We start from the raw sequence: 23,886 nt of genomic DNA on the forward strand, positions 1-23,886 counted from the left end.
CCCAGACCCTGATGTGTCCAGCCCCAGAAGGCTTTTAAAGAAGCTGTGGACTTAACCCTGCCTGCTGAGCTTTTCCAATATATTTGAGCCTCAGACACTTTCTTTTAATCATGTTACGTTAATGTCAAGGCTGTGGTTTAACCACACAGACGTGCAGTATGTGAAATGAATAGCTGCAGCAGTTGCTCCTGTAATCTGTGAGCAATCTGATTGCACTGATTTAAGCTAGTTACAGTGTTGACAGTTAATGCCATGCACAGCACTTTAATCTTGACCTGCAAGACTTTAGGCTCTTCCAGTGCATCCTCTGCCCCTGTGTAGACACTGCTAATCAGATCAAATGGTGAAGGAGTTTATGATGTGGCTAAATGGAGGCAAGGGTGAATCATGAGCAAAATGTAGCTGGATCCTTTTAGTTGAAAAGCACAATTAAAACAGTCTTTTGTTCGCCTGAGAGTGATTTGGGAGGGTAATAATATGTCTTTCAATAACTTACAGCCTTAAAATAAGAAAAACAAAATGAGAAAAATTGTTCCTTTTGGATGCTTGGATCATTTTAAAAAATCAAAGCTTACTGAGAGTTATGCTTCTCTGAGTCAGATAAAGCCACAGTGCATTATGCCCTCCATGTCCCCTGCTGACACTGCCCTCCCTGGGACGCGGTGCCCAGCTTGGCTGTCTGGCCCGAGTCCTGGGCTTTGAGTCCCTGCCTGAGCTGCTGTAGGTGTCCCTGGCTCCAGCCCTGGCTCTGTCCCCATCTCCAGCTGGACCTTTTGGCTCTGTGCCGTTAGTAGCTTGTCTCCTGGGTGGACCCTTTGGACATATGTCGTAGCTGTGTCTTTGGCCTTGTTCCCTAGATGGGCTTTGGACCCAGGGTAGCAGGGTCTCCAGCCCTGTCCTTAGCCCTATCTCCTCTTGCTCTTGACGGGACACTCTTGGTAGACTCTGGAGCTGAGTCTTGCTGTGCTTGGCACCAACAGACCCTGTTCCCTGCACTGTGATATGGCTCTGCCTGCTGTGTGCAGCCCTTACGGGATGACACCCATTAGTGAGGGCACTGCCTGGGCTGAGGTCACCCCGACTCCCCTTCCCTCTGGAGCAGCTGGCCTTTGCTCCCTGGCAGACTCGTCATCTTGTTGTGAGAGAGTAGGTGCAATAACTAATATGCTCTGCACTGCCCCTATTTCACCATGGACCTCACTGTGGCCCAGCAGGAAGGAATTGTGCTGGCACAATGTTCAGAAGCTGGAGCAAGAACAGAAAATGCTGGGCTGCGTCGATGTGAGGCTCGCTGTTCTTTTAAGTAAGTGCGTGCTCCAGCCAGCAGCTACTGGCTTCATTCTCTGGTCCCTTCTTGTGAGAGCAATGGAGCAAGGAGCAAGCACAATCTACCTGTATCTCCCTCCTTGTCCAAGGAACTGGGGGAATGAAGGGCCCTACAGCCTCCCACAGGAGCTTTCTATATACATATATATTATATATATATAAAAGTATGTATATGTGTGTGGAGTGTTTTGTTTGTTTGTTTGTTTGTTTTTTGAAAGATCAGTGCCTGTGCTGTCTTTTGGGGTGACAGCTCTCCCCTCTGCAGCTGCCCTGGGGGTGGTAATGGGACGAGAGCCATTGCTGAGCTGACTCTGAGCTCTAGCTGGATGTGACCCTCTGGGCAGCACAGAGGGTCAGGCCAGAGAGAAGGAAATGTAACTCAGGCTGTTCCCGGCTTCTGTGGGCTTGGAGGAAAGAGCAATCAGAAAAGGTTATAGGAAAAAAACACCCCTGCCGGAGGGATGGACATACCAGCAGCGAGCGCAGTGCTGCTGGGCAGGAGCGAGCCCTGCCTCCCCTCTCCCTGCAAGGAGACTCTCCCCCGGCCGCCCTCCCTTCAGGCCCCCCTGGGTTTTATCGCACCATCAGTGCCCTGGTTTTATGTTGTTCAAAAGGTACTCAGGCAGCACAAGGAAATCTGTGCAGTTGGCCCTCTGTCTCGTCTGTAATTGCTGTGGGGTGAATTTCCTTTTTTTTTTTTTTTTTTTTTGTTTTCCCTTTATTTTCCTCTGTTTCTCTAGCAGACCCCTGGAAATGCCCTGCTTCCCTTTCCTCTCTCATCCATCCCTTCTTCTTACTCTGCTTTGACTTACTCAGTGAGTTCCTCCTCAGCTGATTCTCCTTCCCTGATAGCCTTCTCCTTTCTCAATTCTTATTTTCCACATTTCTCTCTTCTCTCTCTCCCTCCAGTGTTCCTGTCCAGAAGGCAGACTGCAAACTGCCAGATAGTGCTCTGATAATTACTCAGTACCTTTGAGCTAAGCAGATCCTAAACCACTTTCCGAGCATGCTAGGCGTGCTCTGCTAACCATATGGAGGGTGCTAGCCCAAGCCATTTTGGGGATCTATTGCAAACATCACAGCAACAAGTTGCAGGGCCTGTCTTGGTTGCAAAATTACAAGTGGTGAAGTAGCTGGCTTTGCCCTGAGCACGGGACTCACAACGTGCTCTTGTCCCACAGCCCCTCTAGCTCCTTTAGGGATGCAGCTTAGGCATTTGCACACGTGCTGGGTGATCCCCTTGTGCTCTGCCAGCCCATTCGGCTGCTGCAGCCCCCTGTGTCCAGCACCTCCGAAGAGCAATGAGGCCGTGGCATTGCAGGGAGCCCCCTTGCAGCTGGCTATCCCTGGAGCCCATAGCGAGAGCAGCTGCACCAGGCCTTGTCTGCAAAAGAGGAGCTGGAGAGCTTGGAGCAAGGACCCCGTATCTGGGTTGGCCTGGTTCCCTCGCAGCCTGGCAATTGTCCCTTACACGTTCCATCCCACCGGAGCAAGGGCAGGGCTGGGAGGAAAGCACCCGGCAGGCACCATCCTGCCTTTGGCACTGGTGTCCCAAACCGCTGCCGCTATTTTCTCCATGGTGAAACCGGCTCTAGCGTGCAGCAAGACTAACCAAAGCAGATCTTTTCCCTTCCAGAGGTCTGCCCAGTCTCCAGCCTGCAAGGGAAAGGCTCTGCGGGGCTGGTGTCTGGGCACAGCAGGTGGCTGAAGGCCTCGAGTGGCACCAACCCAAGCATACAAGACAGCTTTTCTGGGAACGCAGGGCCGAGATAAGGAACAGCAGTTGCACAGAAACACTTAAAGTGCTCCCAGTTACGATAACATAAAAGCCAGTTACTGAGAGTGCCATTTTTTTGGTGCTGGTTTAATTCCGTGAGGTCTTGCAAAGCCCGACTCAAGTCCCAGGGGAGTTTTGCCAGTGCTAGCGCCTACCGCCAGGTTGGTGTAAGCATTGCTGATGTACCCGGACACACTGGAGGCGCATGACTGGTGAAGACGAGAAGGGGCACAATAAGAAAAGACCAAGGCCAGTATTGTGCAGGCAGCTAACTAGAAACAGATTATTCCATTTGATTAAAAAAAGAAAAAGAATATGGAAAATTTCATTCTTAGGACAGAAACCCCCAAATAGGTTTTTTTTTTAAGAAAAGAAAGTCTAAAAACATCATTTTGCTTTGATTTGAAAGCTATTTTTAGTCTTCAGGCTGTGAGATAAAGTACATTTGAGTTGATGAGGCATTTCTCAACAAAAATATATCTCTTTTCATCTTGAAAATACTGAAATGGGTTGTTTCAAAATTTTCAGCATTTTGCTGCTTTTTTTGAAAACAAAATTTTTAATTTAGCTGAAATGTCTTTTTTTCTGAAAGGAAACTGCCTTGATTACATTTTTTTTTCAACAGCTTTAATTAGAATTAACAATTACAGCTGATTTTTAGCTGTGTGATATACAGCTGGACCGAGTTCACTGCCCAGCCCTCTCTGCTATGGGACTTCCAAACAAACTCCAGCACTGGCAAAAGCTGAGTCCTCTGCAACATTTTAGCCTTGTCTAGCCATTGAAATTTCTTTTTTTCTTCATTTTTTCTTTTTTTCCTGCTCCAGGGATTAGTTTTTACCAGTGCAGCATGTCTAACAGAGTCAGGGAACTTCACAGTGAGTTGAGATCACATTGATTTATTGAAGAAGAAGCTGCATAATAATTCTTCCTATTTTTCTCCCTTGAGGAAAAAAAAAAGGTAACAACGCCAGAAAGGCAGCTTGTTTTAACTGTATTTGTAGACATTATGTTCATCCACTACATGATAGGAAAGTCTAAGGTCTGCAGAACCGTCATGAGAAAGAAGGAAACTCTGGCTGGTCTGACACAACTTCTGGGAGGAAGCTGGTAAAGTGAAGGCATTTGGGATTCAGGCACCATCTTTTAAGTCTGAAACGAGCATTAGGCATGGATCAGTCCATGGTCTGGCCAAGGCTGTGCTGACAGAGATCCTACTGAAGCAAGATCTGCCACTGGGCACTGGAGAATCCTTGCTTGTCATGCACAGCACGATCTCCACTTTAGGCAGCCACTCCAGGAGCCTCTGGGCATCAGCAGAAGGAGAATAGCCCTTTAGTTCAAGTCCTTATTGCCTCTGCAGCAAAAATCCTTCCTTCAACTCAGAATGATTAGTGACAAGGGCAAAGAGTCAAATCCGCAGGTCTCCAAAAGATCCTGCAGAAGTCTCAGCCCCATAAGGCCTGATCCTCCTCAAGTCTCACTTGGGAGCACCCTCCTCGCAGGAGACCAAGAGCTAAGGCAGCGGTGTCTTTGACAGAGGGGGTCGCTCTGCAAGGCGCAGCTCCCCGGAGTGTCGGTGTCTCATCCAGGGCTCAGGGCTGGGTCTGCATCGCATGAACTCCCTGCGGAGTTCATGCCTGAAGAAGGGGGCAGAAGGCCTCACAAAGAGAAAGTGGAAGGATTGAGCTGGGGCATCTCATTTCCCTGCTTTAGCATCTCTTTTGATACATATTTACTGTAAGTTACATTAATAGCACATAGAAAGGTCTCCCCTTTTTAGGAAATTAGTCTGTCATGGGACACATATACCATGACACCAGTATTGCACATTTTCACTCCTGAGAAGTGGAGATTACTGGCTCTGCACCTCTTAGAAGAACAGCTGGGTGTGGAGAAGAACTGGAAGGTGCTGACAGCTGGAGCCAGCACTCTTCAGCAGCTGTGACTCACTCCCAGCTCTCATGAGGGTCTTGAATAAAATGGGTCATGAATAAAATTATTCATTGGGTCATGAATAAAATTATTTTGTCTTGCAAGTTTCCACAACCAGCAAGCACCTCAGCTGGCCAAAGTGGAGGCTGGAGTCCAGTCCAAATGGGAGAACCAAAATCCAGAAGAATCCCCAAAGACTCGTAACGCGCAATGCAGCTGCAGGAGTGGTCCTTGTGTGAACTCCGTCATGGTCCGTGCCTTTCTGCCAAGGCAAACCACTGCTATCGATTGCTCTGATGCAATTTTTTAGTAGACGGTTAATATAAGGGGTGGGGGAGAAGCCAAATATCTTATTTAGATCAAATCTATTTCCAGACTGGGTCTGAGTTTGTCCAACAACTTCAAGGAAGAGAAGAAATACTAAAGCAGTTTGACTGCTTCTGAAGTGACAACTTGTTGCGTTTCTGCACAGAGCTCCTGAGACGGGCTCTTGTGTGGATGTTATTTCACTTAAGATCCACAGGCACCGGCCTGCAGATACCCTGCCTCCCAGCCGATCACCCCTGCTGCTGGCTCAAGGGTCAGTCTCACTTCTTTTCTCTGGCCCCGTGACATTGTGTTGACTAAAGCCGCGTTCTGGGGTGACTCCAGATGTGTGGATCCGTGGGTCTCTGCAGCCCTCTGCAAGGTGCAGCCCAGCTCATCAGACCAACCTTCAGCAGGCAGCAGCCTTTTTCTGCTGGCCTGCTTTCCATTTTATTTGCTCACACTCTTAGATTCTCTAAATGCATTTAGGTCTCCTGTATAGCTTAGCTGGGCTTGGCTTAGCGGAAGAAATCCCCGCTGTCTGCCATGGCAGTGTTCAAATCTTGATCCAGCTCCATGGGAAGTCCCCTTCCTGCTGCAGCCTAGAAAAGTCCTCTCTGCTGGACAGGGCCCCAAGCCACCCGCATGGCAGTTTGTCAGACTAGGTGTTAAGACAGCCCCTTTCTCATATGTGATCTATATGTACTTACTTTCTGGGCATAGGTGAGCAGTGGCCCTCATTTTGTGCTCTCCTTCAGCAAAACCTGAACAACAAGATCGGCCCAGAGGCAGGTGTCATGGCAGAGACCAACATTGCAGGTGGGCTGCTCCTGCCATGCAGCGGGAGCAGAGCACCACGAGGCAACGGCACAGCCGGGAGCCTGCTGCCCACGCCACAGGCTGCAATCCCACCCTCGCTCCATGCACCCCTCCTGGTCTGTCTCTTCCTCTCCTCCCCACTTCCTCCTCAAATCTGAAGACCAGCAAAGTAATAAAACACTGTTTCCACCGTATTAATTCTCCTGTCTTGGAGATTTATTGGGGTCTCTCACCCTTTGCTGGTACATTGGTGCTGAAATCCAATGGAGGAGATATAAATGAGAGAAGAACAAGAAGTGATGTTTGCCTGCAGCACCTTTTTTGAGGCTGGGGACCTAAAATGAGGTCACTGTACCTGAAACAGGATGACGGTGCAGTGGCTCCCAGATTGCTCACACATGTTGGGCTACCACGGCGCAGGATGGATTTACTCTTGTGAGGGGCTACCTCAACAGCCCGTTAGTTTAACGTAGCCAGGGTACTTCCCTGGCAGGATTTTATTGCACAGTATCATGGAAACGCTACATGGGAGCTGGTTACCATCTGTACCAAATATTTGACACTGTGAAAAATTGCCTGGTGAGCAGAAGCTGAATGTAGGTACCCAACAGGCAATAAATACCTCCAGGTAATAAGCACCGGGGTTACTTACCTGCACCTGTGATGGAAGGAAGTCACAAAGATGCTGCTGGACAACTTAAGAGCATCCAACGCTGGGCATTGGTGATAGAAGATGATTTAAAGTCCATTTTTGCAGGGAATAACTGCTCATAACCATCCCCTCTTCTTTAAGTGTGCGGCACTGCTGAGATTTATGGTCTCCTCATGGCACGTGTTTTATTAATTGTCCCTGCACTTACTCCTGAGTGGGTGCTGTGGCACAGGGATGCTTCCAAACATGAGTCAGAGAAGATAGCAATGATGGGTGCAGGTGGCTGACCCGTGGCCCCACGTTGCGGCACCAGGGCTGAGCCAGGGATGGGAGCTTTCCTGGAGGATGAGGAAGGTGCTTTTGGTCCGGAACCTTGTAGTGCAGAGGGAAAGGACTCCCGTACCACTTGGCTGGTTCTTCCTGGACTGGTGCAGTGGGGCAGCTGGCCTGATGACTCTGCCTTACCGGGAGGCTCACTCTGCAGTACTTTCATCCCAAGCAAGCCACAATTTTTTTTCCCAGCCAAAGCCAAGCTTTCCCCACCCACTTGGGATGCCTCCTCCCAGCTGCCTCTGATGCAGCAGAGATGCACTATCCGGGGCCGTGCCAGGGGCAGCTCGCTGTCTCTGCTGCCATCCTGCATGTGCTGGGGTCCCCCACCAGCCCGGCGATACCTCCCTGGGGACTGGCTCCTCTATTTTGACTAAAATCCTGCCTGGGCACCTGGCAAGGCTGCTCTGCAGTCACTGCTGGGGGCTGCTTCTGCAAAGGGACACTGGAAAGAGCTGCCCTTGCTGCAGTGGGGCTTCGGCCCAGGGAACCCCAGCCCCATTCCCAGCAAAATCAGCCGCTTTATGCAAAATCTTTATGTTCTCTCCGCACTGGGGCTGCCAACCCTCTTTCCTCTTGTTACAGCTTTTATTCACCTCTCTCTTTATAAATTATTTGTGTGTGGCTTCATAGAAAATCGGCTTTGAATTGATCACCTTTGCTGCCTGATCTAATTTAATCAAAAACTGGTATCAAATGGCAGTGAGCGAGGGAAGCCCTGGCATACAGTGCGAACCTGCTTATGGCTGACCACTTTGCTGTGATGAATAACACTGTAATAACTTGTAATGAAAAGCTGAGCTCATCTAGCACTGCTGGACTCAAGCAGTACTCCAGAGCTCACATCCGGCGAGCGAGTGAGCAGTTTCGCTGCAGCGGCCTGTGCCCACACTGTGGGACCACTGAGAGCAGCGGCACCGTGGCTCTCCCTGGCACCCTCAGCCCAGTGGAGATTGCACCAGAAACCTCCAAAAATGGGGATTCAGCACACAAATGGGGGTGATGCCTTGGGATAAGCGCAATGGGCCAGAGTCAACCCAGCATGCAGAGCTGCGAATGCCCCAAAACTTGCTTTTAGTGGAGCTGGGATGCCACTAGGTCTTGATGTGTGGCTCCGCTTAGCCCTCTCTGGATACAAGTACGCTATGAAAATAGTCTGTTTTACGCTCATGCAGGGTCACAACTCGCTTCTTTGTGAAGACGTATTTCATCATCTCAGCATGGAGACTGGCTTGCCCTGGACCTTGCCAGATCTGCTCCAACAGCAAAGAGATCGGTCATGGGAAGCTGGGAAGGCAATTCATCAAGCTGTTCTGGAGTCACAGGTCATTAAACAATTACACCGGCTTGAACCTGAACTTAATCTAATTTTTGGAGCTAGAACAAGACAGAAAAGGCTGAGGGAAAGGGAGGTGGGAAGGTGGAAGGACTCACAGCACATTGCTGAAACCAGCATGTGCCAAAACATCTGTGCTCTGTTCTGAGCCTCCCCTCAGACAGCAGAACTGCTCCTGGGAAAGGCTCTCTGGAGGCTGGCTACAAATCCATTTATTTTGGTGCAGGTTTGCGCTGAAACCTCCAACCTGACATCTGGAAACTTGAACTAATGAATTGCCTTAAGCTTGTTGAGTTTGCTTATTATCTAGCAGAGCAACACATTTCATGTCGCACAGCTCTGCTCTCCTGCCCGCCGCAGCCTTGCAGATCAGAGCGAAGCAACGCTCGCTCGCCACGCCAGGACAGCCGGACACCCCACGCACTCGGAGGTGATTTATAGGCACGACTCCAAGCGCTCAGTTCCACCACACTGTGAGCATGTAATCTTCCCAAGCACCAACAACCAGCAATTATTTCACTGCTGTTATCTCTTCTTAGAGACTCTGTGTGCTTAGCACAGCCGGGACCAGCAGTTGACGATCAAAGCGGTTTGGCTGGGGATCGAACCTCCAGCAAAGGTCAGGGCAGACCTTCAGAAAGATCAACAACCTCTCCTCTCGGCAAAAAGCTCCTGTCACTGAAGAGTGGCCTCTCCTTGCATCTTTCCATGAGAACTGAAATCCTGCTAGAGAGGACAACACAACCGCTGTAGACGTGGCAGGGAGATTGTGGAGGGCGAGTGGCCCTGGCATGGGTGCTGGGCCAGCAAGCAGAGCTCAGCGGGATGTTGGGAGTTCAGACCTGGTCCCACCATCCCGGAACCCCCCTTGTCTTTCCCAGCACAACCACATTAATTCTGACCTTGGCCAAAAATCATTTCATTGATAATTTTGGACATAAAATGGACACAAAACCCTTCTCTTCCTGGGTGCGCATCAGCTGTTTGTAGTTGTGCTTCAAACGCAAAGGCAGGCACCTGCCCTTGCTGTGCATGCATTTCCTCCTGGTCTCCTCACAAGAAAAGATACTTGCAAGTACTTTAGCAGGAAAAAAAAAGACCAGCTACATACTACCACTAAGTGTTTCTTAACCGATTATTTTTATTTTGCTTCTGAAGTTAAATTGAGTGTCTAATTAAGTGTCTGGGGCATCCAGAACCAGCTGACTACTTCCATTTCAGACCAAATTCAGGGCAAATTGCCGTGTCTTGTTTGATGGGGAAGCTGGATACATGATGCGGAGGGTGCTGGGTTGGTCTCGAGGTGCTGCTGCAGCTTGGCCAGCTGTGCAGGCTCACCCAGCAGCAGCATGGAGCACACCAGAGGGAGAGCAGCACTTCGCCCTCATGTGATTGATGAAAGCACTTGCGAATATTCATTGAAATCAAGTAATTACAGCTGCCCGTAAAGGCAAGGAAAAGTTTTATTGACTCAACTTCTCTTCTTGTCAATTCTCTGGAAGATGCAAAGCCCCGAGCCACAGAGCTTGCTCTGGGAGGAGCGTGGCCACTCTCCCTGTGGCCCACGCGAAATGGGGTGAGGGAGTGACACCAGCAAATGAGGGGAATGCGGCTGAGCCCTGTGAAACAAGCTGAGAAGTGCCTCTGATATTCTCCTGTTGGAGGGTTTTGCCAAAGAAAGCTGCTCTTTTGAGCAACTCTGAAATGAGTTATGGCACTGAGCCACTTCCAGGCCTTGCGAATTGTTTCAATTTCCACTGAGGCTTTTGTGGAGAATTTCTTGTCACTTTTGCCCAAAACGCGAAGTGAAACGCAGGGTGAAACAGTAAATTGTGCAGTGGTGCCAGCACTGGGGATTTTATCACTAGCCTTGGCCTATGCTGCTATTAAGCTATTGATGAGGGCAGGTGCTGAGTAGGTGAACTTTTATACCATTATTTTAAGCGCGGAACCAAGCTTTCCATGCTGCTTGGGGGCACAGAGCAGTGGCTGCTCACCACGATGTGTGATGCTGAGGCCGTGTGGATCAGCAGCTCTACATTTGTTAGCACTCGTGGCCATTAATGTTGCCCCCAAAGTACCTGGAAACAGAGAGAATGGACATCTGATGGATTAATGCTGCCTCCCACCAATCTAGCCTGTGATCCATCAATTACCTATCTGGTTAGGCCCTTTCTCCATCCTTTTACAGTCTAAATAGTACATTTTACAGTCACTGTGAAGTGATGTGATCAACATCAATTACCTCCTAAAAGAGAATCAAGTCTTGATTTAAAATTAAGTGCTGCATTTTGCCATGTTCTTTATATGTAGCCAACAGAATAATTGCAGTGACATAAAAACTAATTACACAACTCCACAATTAGGCCTCCCTCCTAGTGCTGTGATTGTCTTTAAGTACATTGATGAAAAATTACTCCCAGACCTAAATTACTATTGCACACACATCTTCTTCAATACCTTTGGAAAAACTCTGTCCCATCAGATCAAACCAATATTGTTGAAGAGCTTAATCATAAAATAAAAAAATAATACAGTGCAGAGTGTATTTTTTAAATCTCTTTCATGAGGGAGTGATTTCCAGACAGTGTGACTAGTCTGGTGTTGCCAGAGAATGCAGTAATGTTCCTCTCCTGTGATGAGAACAAGCCCAGGGGTCCACATAGCCCACCACACTGCAGCAGAAGCTTCCTGGGGGGAGAGGAAAATGTTTCTTTGGCGAACACCTGCCTGCAGCATCACCCCAGCACCCTACTGCTGGCAGGCACTGCTCTGCAGCCCCGCACTGCACGCCTTGCCCTGCACCGCAGGACATGGCACAGCCCTGCTCTGCGACCGATACGGAGGAACAGCCTCCTGCACTTTTAGCCCAGCACAGGACCATGCTCCCTCCTCAAGGGGAAGGAAATCAGATGAAGCCTTGATCCTAGCAGTCATTTACTGGATGCTGGATTTCGTATTTTTGAACACAAACCTTTTCCTGCAGCTACTGACCCAAAGCAAAGCTCTGCTCTGGGGCATGCAATGTCCAAGAGCATCTGGCCTAGATGTGCTTGTTTCCCCTAGGGTGCCAGGGGAGCAGAGGGAGCACAGCATGGGCCTGAACTCTCCATTAAAGCTTGAGAAGGATAGACAGGAGCGAGGGGGGGGCAACTGGGGAAAGGGCAGAGCTCTTAGGTGGCCAAGTCTGGCAAATAGAGATGGCAATGTCTCCCTGGAGAATATGCCACTTGTTGATGGTGCTCCTTGTGGCAGATCATAGAATCATAGAATAGGTAAGGTTGGAAGGGACCTCTGGAGATCATCTAGTTCAACCTCCCTGCTCAGCAGGGTCGGTCACCTAGAGCATGTTAGACAGGGTTGCAGCCAGGCAGGCCTTGAATATCTCCAGAGAAGGAGACTCCACTACCTCTCCGGACAACCTGCTCCAGTGCTCCGTCACTCTCACAGTGAAGAAATTCCCTCTCACGTTTAGGTGGAACTTCCTGTGGTTCAGTTTCTGCCCATTGCCTCTTGTCCTGTCGCATAGGACAACTGGAAAGAGTTTAGCCCCATCCCCTTGACACCCTCCCTTCAGGTACTTATAGACCTTGATAAGATCCTCCCCGAGTCTTCTCTTCTCCAGGCCAAACAGGCCGAGCTCTCACAGCCATTCCTCACAGGGCAGATGCTCCAGCTGGTGAAGATTGTCTTTGGTCTTAAGAAATATCTGATGGCTTTGATTGTGTGTGTTACCCTGGCGAGTGACTGCTGACCATTTTAACTGGTGCCATTTAGAAGATCTAGATGTTAAACAAGCCGTTCTGGGAGGAGGCTGTATCAGAGCAATGCTCCAGGCACAGAGACACATGCACGTACCGAGCCCGGCCCCACAGACACAGAACAGGCTGCAGGCCTGCAGGAGTGGCTGGGATGATCTGCAGGCTTAGGCCTGGTACCCTGGGGGGGGGAAAGGCTTGACGATTGTGGTTGGGCTCCTTCAACAGGAGCCAGACTCAAAAGCTGAGCTTAGACACCACCAGGGCAGCCATCACTGCAGCACATTCCCTTTCCTGAAAGCTCAGGAATATTTGGATCTATGTTTTATGCCAGACCTGTCCCCACTGGGGAGAAGGAGAACTTTATTATTCTTAATGCTCCAAAAGATTTCCACGAAAACACCAATAAATACGAAAGCTAAGTCTATGCAAAGAAGCTCTTCACCTCCTGCTGATGTTCCCACAACACTTGCTGCCCAAATTTTACCCTTTATCTCTCATCTGCAACAGAACAATTATTTCCTCTGGCCAAGGCTCTCTCCTGCCCAAGGATGGGGAGCAGCATTCCCTGGAGCTGCAAGGAAGGGACGAAAGAGTGTTAGATCCCACATTTTGCCATCAGATCCAGCTCTGTCATGCTACTTGTCCAGTACAAAGTGCCTCCAAAAGGCATGGAAGAAGCTGGTCAGCCATTATGAAAAGAGTCAGCAGCCAAACTAGCTTGAGATCCAGCACCTCACAGAGGGAAAATGTCCCAGATCTCCAGGTCAAAGAGAACAACTGTCGAGAAAGCAGAAGCTCATAGCTCCTCTGCAAGGTGTGAGGACAGAGTGGCAGAGTGCTGCTGCATTGCAACTAAGCTGCAATACAGGTAAGACTCTGTGGAGAAGCTCTTGTGCCTGAGTCAGCACTTGGGGCCTTGCAGGGCTATTTGCTCTTGGCTGAGAAGTCAGAGAGGCAAGGCATTTATGTACGTGGCATGATCAGGTTTACTTATATCAAGAGCATGCCTGGAGTCCAGTTTGTCTTGCTCAGAAACCCTCAGTTTGCCACGCAAATGCAGTGCCATGAACTCCCTTTCCCCTTGCTTTCCATGGGGGTCCTGCTTTTGACCACTTCCACAAGGGTCTCTGCTTCCACATCTGCAAGTGGCATCCCAGGTCTTGGGTCTGTAAGCAGAGATGGACAGGCAAACTCTGCCCTGCTGGGTAGCCCAGGGCCATGAGAAGCCTGCCCGTGCCATCTGCCCATGGGCTTGGTTGCATGAAGGGGTCTTACTGCTCCTTCTGTCATGCCTAAAAGAGAGGGCTTGACTCTTTCTCAGCCCTGGTCCTCAGACGTGCTGCTGCCAGTATGGAACAACAGCCCCATCCTGAGCTGATGGCAATGCTCACAGCTCTGACGAGCCAAGGGTGCCAAGAGTGTCAAAGTAAACAGGGGGAAAAGGCTTGAGTATCACAGTATTTTCAGCCATGAGCATTCGAAAATCAGGAGTTATGTCCTGCCAGCAATCATGCAGGTGCCTGAAAAATCATAGCATTAAAACTCAATAAATCTGTGGAGTGCTTTTTATGTGCTTTCTGCATTTTGAGCCTTCAGGATTCTGATTTTGAGGTGTTTATATTCAACCAGGAAAGATTGAAAACATTTCATTTTCTTTAAATGAAAGTTGAGATTTTAATACAATCCATCACCTTACTCCAGGAACAGGAGGCACAAAACGCAGGAGGTTTGAGAGAAAATGATGAGGACTGGAATCCTGCCTGCAGTGCACTTGCTGAAGCATCTCAGCCTTGCTGCCGGCCATTTTGGTGTTTAGTGGCAACTCTGAGGCTTATACCTTGGTAAAGCTTGCTCATAAATCCCTCATGCAGCTTTCTCACCTCTCTTCTGCCTGAATCCATTCTGTCCTTACTTTTACTGTGCTGATATAATAAGGGGTGCCAGAAAATGTAACAGTCTTGGCTCTTTTCCCTCAAATCTCTGTCTGCTTATGCACCTTATATAACAAAGAAGAAAAAAGCCCTTCCACAGGCCAAGGTGGCAAGGAGGTCTTGGAGAGCTGGGCAGTACTCATGGTAGGGCTGATGTCCAAGGCACTAATGCTGCAAATTCAGCCTCACTCATGAAGACCCTGCATGAACAACACTGTAAAAAATAAAACAAATTACAACTGCTAGATGCAAACCAGCAGCTCAGCTCAAGAACTCACTGCTTGGGCTGTGGGGAAGACGTAGAATAAGGAAGACTGCAGTGGAGAAAATAATTACTGCCTTTCTTCCTGGGTCTCTTTGTGAGCTCCAGCAGTAAAGCATGGTGCATGGGTGACTCGTGCACTCATCCAGCTGCTATTAGCCCAAAAGACAAAGTGCACAGCTTCCCCTGTGAAGCACCTGATGAGTCCCATTACACCACATCACAGAAAGGTGTATGGTCAGTTGTTGTTTGTTGTGTTAGTGTGCATCCTTCACTGGATAATTCCCACAGACAAGTATTAAGCACACAGTCAAGCTGTAGACATTATCAGTGTTGCAGCAGTAATTTTGGGACTGGGAGGGCATTTTTGGATGTTTCCTGGTGTGCAGTACTTTCCTGTGGCTTCAGTCAGCCACAGATATCTAGGCACCTGAAAATTCCTTGCAGACACTGTCTGGAAAGGGGTTTATGGAGCTTGTGGCTGTGGCTTTTCTGCTGTCTTGTGTATTCCAGTATGCCTGTCACTGGAAGGGAACACCCTGGCGTGTGGAAGATTCGGTCTGACTGGCATCAGATCTGTGGCTCAGATTCTCCCCACAGACACCCTCTGAGAGAGGGATGGGAAATGCTTTGGCCACCTGATTTTAACCTGCCGTTGCTTGTGAGTCAGTGCCTTGCTGCGTCCTTAGGAGCAGCGATCCCACAGCAGAAGGGATCTTCAGGCCTCCTGTGGGCTCACATCTTTTGTGGCCCTGTCTGGAGAAGGCGGAAGAAAAGCAGGTCAGGTGCCTTCCAGTCCAACTTTCTCACCTCTTTTTCAGTGCGGTCCAAGGGACCTTAGGTGCCAAGACTGTGAATTAACATCCTTTTATTTACCTGAAACTTCACTATCTCCTTCAAAAAGTGTGAAAAATAAAGGGGACAGATCTGAGGTGAAAGCAGCCGGTGGCAGGCAAGACATGATGGGCCAGGCTGGCTGTATCTGATGCACAAATGTGCAAACATCTCCTCCTCTTTTCCCCGCAGCCCGTCAACCACAGGGACGGGGTTTTGGCAGAGGACTTGAGATACCCGCTGCCCTGGGCCCCTACCCCCAGAGCAGGATTTACACTGTACCAGGTAGCAGCTGTGGAACAGTTTTTCTGGCTCCTAACTGTTTCTGTAATCCTTTTCTTTCTTTTTTTCCTATGCAATAAGCATATAGGGGCTAATGTGTAATGCCTTTAGCTGTCCTTCAGCAGTGTGCTCTGCAATACTGTGCTCACCGGTGCCTGCTATGTCGTGGCAAAGCAATGATGTCTGCAAAGAGCAAACACTAGGTCTTTTACTTGCCTCCCTCCCTCTCCTTCTGCTGGTTAAGCAGATTTAGGATGAGCTGTTGCACAGCTGGTGCCCAAAGATGACGAGTGATCTCTGTGGTCTAATATAAGTCAGTGGGATAATGCAAGATGACCAAAGCAAAACTTCAAGTATTTGGAGTCAGCACAGACACAGTGAAAGGGGAAAACTCTTGAGTGCTAAACCAACAAGCAAAAATCTGTCAGCAAGCAGCTAGCTTTGGCATCAGGCCACCATCCTGTCCCCAGAACATAGACATCATTTGGAAAAGTACTTTATTTAACCATTTCCCTCCAATTAATACTGAAATGTAATTAGTCAATCATTTCCAGTCTGACTGGGTTTCTGCTGCTGTAATGGGATTGATATTTGTTGTCAAGCACAGGCCATTTGCCCAAAGCAAAGGTGTCTCTTGAATACCAAGAAGCAATTGCCACAGATTGCTCAAGCAGCTCTTTAAGGCTTCTGCTCCCCGCTGCCCTGGGTTGAACATGGCTGTGAAAGAGGGATTTTCTGTTTGTTAAAGACTGTTCTAGGCTGTCTCGCTAAGAACTCTGGCAAAACGGCTGAGGCCCACGGGTTCGGATTTATCTTCCTTTAGTGGAGGTAGAGACAGGATTGTCAAGAGCTGTTTCACAAAACTTTTATGCCTGTGTCCCATCCCCATCCACTCATCCCGGGTATCCTGTCACTCTAAATAGCCCTGTCACCCTGCTGCTCCTAATACTTCACACCTGCCATACAGGGCTGTGAGGCACAGAGAGGCCTAGACCCCTGCTACGCCCCACCACCCTGAGGCGGGGCGGCCCCAACGGCCCCGCCCCAACGGCCCCAACGGCCCCAACGGCCGCCCGGCGCGGGGGCGGGGCCGCGGCGATGCGGCCAGCGCGGATTGGCGCAGGGGGGCGTTTCGGTGCCGCCAGGGGTGGGGGCGAGCGGAGCGTGCGCAGTGCGGAGCGGTGAGTGCGGCGCGTGGGCTTTGCCGGTGCCCTCCCACATGGGTTGGGGGTCGCTGCCGAGCCGCGCGTGGCGCAGAGCGCGCGCAGCCGTGTTCTCCCTCCCCCTCCTGCCTCCCACCCCGCCCCCCCCCCCCCGCCGGCGCGCGCTGCGACCGTTACCGCGGCTGTTGGCGGGGGCGGCCCTGGGCCGGGCTTGGCGGGCGCCCCCGTGCGAGGGGCCCCGGGCAGGGATGCGGGGCTGGGCGCTGGTGCTGGCAGCCGGGCAGGGTGTAAAGCAACTTGCCGTGAGTTCAGTCAGGGTTTGCGGCCCGTTCTGGGGAGGAGGGTGGGGGGGAAGTAAGTGCAGCCACTTTTCTTTCCCTCCTTCTTTTGACCAAAATACGCAGGCCACTGCGTCCTCTGAGGTATGTGGCTTGTGTGTGGCAGCAGTGGTGCCAAAAAAGTTGCTGGGGTGAGGGGAGGGTGTTGCCCATCTATGTTTCCTGCTCACATGAGGGCCTAGCTAGCCTGGAAGGCTGCCTTTGCCTACGCACAAAATTAATTGGAGTAGATTGCTCACTTGTGAGTCTGTCTGCGTAAGAGCTCTAAGCATGGGACTGCCGTGCCTGTGGAGGCTAGGTCCCTTGCACTGAAGGTTTCTGAATGCAGGTTCAGCATGCAGGAAGTTTGGGTTCTGTCCAGCGCACTACAGCAGCTGACTTCAAGCTCTAGCACCTTTGGTGTAGTTCAAGGAAATTGAAATGGATTTTTACTTCCAGATTATCCACTCAGTACCTGGAAGTCTGAGTTAATAGTTTTAATTATTTTGGTACAAGCTTGCGTATGGCTCTTTTTACTAGAGAATAGGTGAAATTACATCTTACACAAAGCAAGAGGGTGAAAATTAAGCAAGTGAGATTTTTATATACAAACATTGAATATTACCATAAAATATTTAACTTCAGTGGTTGACTAACACTCTTACTAGAAGTCGTCTTTCACAAATAATCAATGCTAGCCATCTCTCAAGATGCCCTAACAGGTTTTTTTAGACATGGTATCTCTGTGACGAGTTATTTATTTTTCAGTATTTTGCTGATAAAATTAGCCTGGTACAATATACTTTAGAGGTAGAAAGTATGAATTCACAGATAAGTTTAATTGCTTGCCAAAATAGGATAATCTGCAGAGGCAAAGGAATTCCTGTTGACAGAGCTGTCTATGTTAGGTGGCTGTTTGGTGCATAGCTGTGGCAGGAGAGCTTTTAAGTGCAGATAAGTCTCTTAAGAGTTCGAAGCAGATGATACACCCTGTCTTTTACTGAACATGGTGTCACTATGTTTCTGCTCTGTACAGTGCTTTTGAATTCATTTTTGCTATGGGAGGAGCATTCTTAGGGAGTGGAATTCATTCTTTCCTTTTTTTTTCCTTTTTTTTTCTTTCCAACCTTGCTTTAAAATGGCCAGGCTGGACCACTTTGGTATTTCTCAGCAGCCTCCAAGGTGCTTTTGGGTGGAAGCATTTGGAGAACTCTCCCAAAGACTCTTGCAGCATAGCTGCCATGTGCTTCAGTGTAGACGTGCAGCTATTGGTAATAAGAATGGTTTCTGCAAGGTCTGGGGTCTGTGCTCTATAGGAGCTGATTTATTAGTTTTGATGACTAGATGGCCTATATTTTACTAGATTTGAAGGCATACAAGTATGTTTTGTGGGAGTAAGTTGGAAATTGGCAATTCCAGATGAGTTGTCAGAACAACCCTTAACCATGCAAAGCTGCCCCAATACCCTAGAGAAATGAAAGACAGGTATTGCCACCTTCCTTCTCACTACTGAGAAATTCTTCAGTGTGAATAGTAAAGCACTCAAGAAATTTTTCAGCACCCCCACATTTTTTCTCTAGCTGTTCTTATCTCTCAAGGAATTTGAAGACTACTTAAATACAGAGTTGGTCAAGCTGGGCATGTGCGATTGAAAGCATGTGAATTATGCACTGAAAATTTGTAAGGTAATGGATTAATGGAATAAATTCAGGGATCATAGATCTTATATGTGCTAATCCTCTCCGCTGTTGACTCTCTCTGTGGCCCTTCATAACCTGCTTCAGCTCTCTTACCACTTGGTAATATTTAACTTTCCCTTTCAAAGTAGGTGAATGAGCTTCAGTTAAGGTTTGTCAAGTATTTTGTTGATAAGTTCTATATAAAGCTAGTTATTATTTATTATTAACATGCAGATATTGTTAGCACCTGAAATCAGTAATGAGACAACACTAGGGATCTTCTGGGAAACATCCATGTGAAGGGAGATAGAGCGTCTCACAAAGGTTTTGCCGAATTTCTTCTGGCTATTCCTAAATTTCTGATTAAAAAAAAAACCAAAAAAAACAAAAAAAAAAAACCCAAAAACCAGCCTCTCAAGGCAGTGTGGAATCCTAAACACACTAACGTTCTTGGAAGTTGAGCGCAAATTTTGCGTAAGATTTGTAGATGTTGCTCTGCTTCCATGTTTTGTTGCAGAGCCGTCGGTTTTGTTCTGTGCTTGTGCAGCTGTGTGTGTGTTACATCAGCTCCTCGGGCACAGCTGCTCTGCTGGGTTTTGAAACACCTTGTTTCAAGGAGCACCTCTATCCTTACAACATGTTTATAATCCTTACCTCAGATTATTCTATCTGAAGTAGTTAAAGGATTCCTGCTGGCCTGGGTGATGATTCTTCAAGGCTCTAGCCTATTCTGTTCCTCAGGGGAACTACTAGGGATTAAAAGAGATGGAAAAAAAAATCTTACCCTTCCCCACCAGAAGATAAGGCCAGGACCCCCTCCTTTTGCAGCATGCCAAAATAGCTTGGTGGCAAGTTGAGCTGAATGGTTTTCTTTGTAAAAGCTAATGAAATATGAACTGAAATTGGTATGGCCATGCTTGTTCTGCGTTGCTGTGTGGGTGCCCTTTCAGCAGAATAAGGAGCTCTATTGTATTCTGGCGAAAGGAGGGCTGTTAACTCAGCTCTGAAAAGTCGCTGTGGTAGTGGAGTGAGAGTGGCCAGATGGAGGATGCTGAAATCAAATACAAGGCTGGAAAAGTTGTCTTCATACCCCTGTTTTGAAGCTGGATTATATATATTCAGATTCAGACTGCCCAGTGGTGGATGGCTGTGCAGATCTGTGGCAAAGTTCTCTGGGGACTTTGACAAAGCCCCAGGCACAAGATCTTCCATGTTCATCCCGGTGCCTTTGCAGGCTCCTGGCGTGCTCAGCTGCTGCTGCTGTGTCTCTAGGGGTAGGTCCTGGGCCATAACACTTAAGGTGAGCTGTGATGCACTGTTGTAGTTTCTTGAAGGCAGGAAAAGCCCACAGCAGACCTGGCTGGCCAGCAACGGGTCTTGGCAAAATAGTAAGACTTTTCTTAGGCTAGCCTTGGCACATTGCCTTCTGACCTCCCATTTAGGTGATTCCACACTCCCCCTGCTCCTAGCCTGCCTGACATTTTATTTAACTCTTCTCTGCGGTGAATTAAGCAACCTTCTTCCATCTCTCTCCTTCAGTGAACAAAGAGAACAGTTGATGGTTCTCCTTGTAAACAGTGGTTAAATGTTCAGAGCTGTTAATGAATCTGGAGGGACGGAAAAAGCCTTCTGTAGCTTTTCATGGGCTGCCTGTTCTACACCACTGCCTGCTCCTCTCGTTTCCCAGCCTCGACAGTTTGTGTATTTTTGAGGGGTGGTGCCCAGCACTCAGTGTTGTCTTCTGGCTCTGCCCTGCTGAGTACAGTGGAATAATTCTTGTTTTATAGGTGTTATTAAATCCCTGAGTGATGTTTAGCTTTTTGCAGCTGGAACAATGGAGTCACAGTGCTAACATATGTTTCATTCTTAGTCCACTCCAATTGCTGATTTTTTTCAGCATTAACTCTGTCTAGGTAGTTTTTCCCCATGCTGTATTTATGCATTTGCCCCCCCCCTTTTCAAGTTTAATACTTTGCATTGTGTTTATTCCTTTTCTTATTTATTTTTTTTGGAGGGAATTTTTCTTCAGTTTATCAATTCTGATCCTGACCTCCAGAGTGCTTCCAGCTCTTAACTGCTGGGCATCGTTTCAGACTTTATAAAAATACTTTCTCTTTCATTGTTCAGGCCATTAATGAAAAGGCTGAATAGAGGCAGATCTGGTCAGAGCCACCAGGGCCCCTACTTGAAATTTTCTTCTTCTTTTTTTTGACAGGGAATCATTGGTAGCTATTCTTAGCAGGCGGTGATGTGAAGGAGGATTGCTTTGTGGTGTTTTTTTTTAATTTAATTAATTTATTTATTAAAGCCAGCACAGTGCCTAATTAAGGTGAGCTCACCTAGTCTGTTTTCCACTGGTTTGCTTTAGAGAGTGTCAGATGAATACAGTGAAAAGCTAGGCTACTTCCTCTCTGCTGGTCTGGAGGTGAAATGGGCAGATCTCTGCAGAGAACTTGTGCCCTGTTTCTGAACACTCAGTTGGTTTTAAGGAGCTTTCACAAATCTCATTCAAGCAGGCGTTGTGTTCTGCAGGTGGGCTTCTCATTAGGAAGCTTCTCCTGGGCTGGTCTCACTCTGAGGCAATCCTCTGGTCCCTCAGCCCTCCTTGTGCCCTGCTCTCCTCCATGAGTTACCCTGAAAGCAGTCTTTCCTGGGAGCCATACAGCAGCACTAGGCTGTGGCTGCCAGTGCTGCAAGAAGATGAATCTATGCTACAGTTGGCCCATTTCTGCTGTACTCTGAGCCTTTGTTGCTCCAGAGAGCCAGCTGCAGCCTTCATGGTGGGATGCTGCTCAGCAAGCTCCCCAGGGAACAGGCAGATTCTAGCTATTGGGTCCAGCTGTGAGGTGGTCAAAGAAAGGGAGGAGAAGAGAAATGGACAACTTTTGAGAGAGGCTTCGTTAACGATCACAGCACACAAGGTGCCGAAGTGTCTCTGCTTTGGTAATGTTGCACTTTGGTATGACTTTGCAGAGGCATGCACATAGGGAATTTGTGTCCGTAGTGCCCTACTCGCTTTTGATTGTCCCCAAGGCGGTCCATAGCGAGAGTTAGGCTTGTCTGTATGTGACTAAGGTTGTAAATTATTCTACTCAAGCAACTCTAAAAAAGCTCCTTAGGTGGTTATGCCACTCTGGAATAAAAATGAGGTGCTCTGGAATAATTAATTACAATCATTTTTATGCCCAAATAGGGTCTCCCTATGGGAGCAGTTCCAGAATAACTTGTTCCACTAGAGCTCTGCTGATCACTTTCCCAGAGCACACTAAGCTTTAAGAAGAGGAATTACTTTAACTGAAATATGTTTAACTAGAGAGAACCTCATTGTCCAGCTATGATTAGCTCTGACGGCCCCCAAGTTTTGTCACTCCTGAGCTGCTTTGTTCAGCTCCTTGAATTTTAAGAGGCTGGTCCTTTTCTGAAATGCAGTTCCATCTGCAGTGTCTTCTTTCTTTGCACATCTGTCATGTCATGCCTGTGTAACTGTGGGGTGGAATTTGGGCCCTGCTGAATTCAAGGACAACTGCTGTGCAGTCAGGATCCCTCTATTTTTCATGTCTCCCATCTATCAAGACAGGTAACTCAAGGTACCTGGCCCAGTTGAGGCTGCACTTCAAGGACATTGTCCATGTGCTGGAGAAAACATACCCTATTTGTTCTCCTTTTATTGCTTCATGGCTGATGGTAGGTGCAGAGTGTGCTGTGGTGCAGCATTTGTTGGGAGAGGTGAGTCTGGAGACTAGTACGTTTTTCTTGAAAAGTCCAATAGTACTTTTATACGGATGTGGCATGCCCTGACCAAAGTTCAGTTTGAAGGGAGAAAATTCTGCTTCCCTGAATCATTCCTGTGGTTTCTATTGGATTCTTCTCCTCTCTGAAGGCTACGTACTGTAATTAAATACCAGTTGAAAGGCTGTGTTCCACTCTAGGTATGGTTGAATCTTGGTGATGGATAAATTACTTCTGTAGTTCAGTTTGTAAAGCTCTTTAGGCTTCATGGGATGAAGGCAGCTGTATTTTATTCTAGATGTGTATGTATTGATAATTCTGCAGGATTTTCAATGAGCAGGTCAAGAGAGCCTGATTATGTTGGTTCTCTGCACAGTCAGAATCTTTGCCAATTCAAAAATCTGCTGCATGGAGAGGAAAGGAAACATGAAAGTGTTTTAGAAACCTTTGTATTGCTGGTACGGGTGGGAAGAAGATGCATGTGTTGAGCTGAAGGTGATAACAAACCACGTATCTATCATTAAACCTCTAAAGAAAAATCGTGATTTTTAACAGCTGCCTATTTAAAACTCAATAGTTTCTTTAACAGGAGTTTTTAAAGGCTTAACTGTTAATTTTAGAATTTTTACTTCAAGCATGCCTCCATAAAATTAACTTTTTCAATGTAGAACACTAATGTCTTCCGTGTTGGTGCTCATTTGCAAGAAATCTATGCATAATTATTTCTTATGTACTAGTTAAATCTATTGGCCAACAGATGTCAAGTGTAGCAAAAATACTATAATAATATTATGGTCTAATAGTAGTTATAATGATTCTAATTACCTGGCACAGCTTTTGAGAAAGGGAGACTTGGAAATTTGTGCAAATGAAATGTTTAACCTTGAACTACACAAGTATAAAATGGGCAATTTTGTAGATGTTTTGGCTGTATCCCCTCCTCCACATTAGACATCCCATTCTCATTGTTTCCTCAAAAAAACCAGGAGTAACAATATGGTCCATTTTAAATGTTAAAAACTCATTCTCAATATGTTCAGAGATACAGAACAATGCTGCCAAACTGTAGATGAGCAGGTTTCTTGAAATACTCATAACTGTGAAGCCCAGTCCTTTTAAAACTCATACTGCAGTATAACCACTTTAGTTTGCAGGTGCTTTCCCTGCCTGATGATTACCGTGCACACAGATTGCTTTCACCTTGGGAAGGCTACAAAAGGCTCAGCAATCTTTCTTTTATGCATGTCAGTTGTGCTGCTTTTAAGTGTTAGGGAGCTTTAGACAAAGCCTGAAAAGCACAAAGCTGGGCAGCTCTGCAGTGGTGCTGCCGTGTGGGTCCTGTGCTGCCTCTGATGGAGAAGCGCGCGTGCGTAGGGTGCAGACGAGTGGATGCTGATCGTTGCTCAGGAGTGAGTCTGTGGAGCGGGAAGTGAGCAGGGGCTGTTAG

At 47.8% G+C, this 23,886-nt stretch overlaps 1 protein-coding gene across 2 annotated transcripts in view; it reads left to right on the plus strand.

Annotated features, from left to right (window-relative positions):
* The first annotated feature begins 16,676 nt into the window (after window positions 1-16,676).
* The window catches only part of SIL1 (SIL1 nucleotide exchange factor), a 113,605-nt gene continuing 106,395 nt past the window's right edge, over window positions 16,677-23,886 (plus strand). The window contains exon 1 of one of the 2 annotated variants that reach the window (XM_062587148.1): window positions 16,677-16,732. The gene's annotated coding sequence lies outside the window, so the exon portion shown is untranslated. Of the gene's footprint in view, window positions 16,733-16,960; window positions 17,017-23,886 lie in introns of those variants that run through there. The other variant, XM_062587147.1, reaches the window with a different exon arrangement.

This window comes from Rhea pennata, chromosome 14 (genome assembly GCF_028389875.1).
Source record: "Rhea pennata isolate bPtePen1 chromosome 14, bPtePen1.pri, whole genome shotgun sequence".
NCBI classification, from domain to species: Eukaryota; Metazoa; Chordata; class Aves; order Rheiformes; family Rheidae; genus Rhea; species Rhea pennata.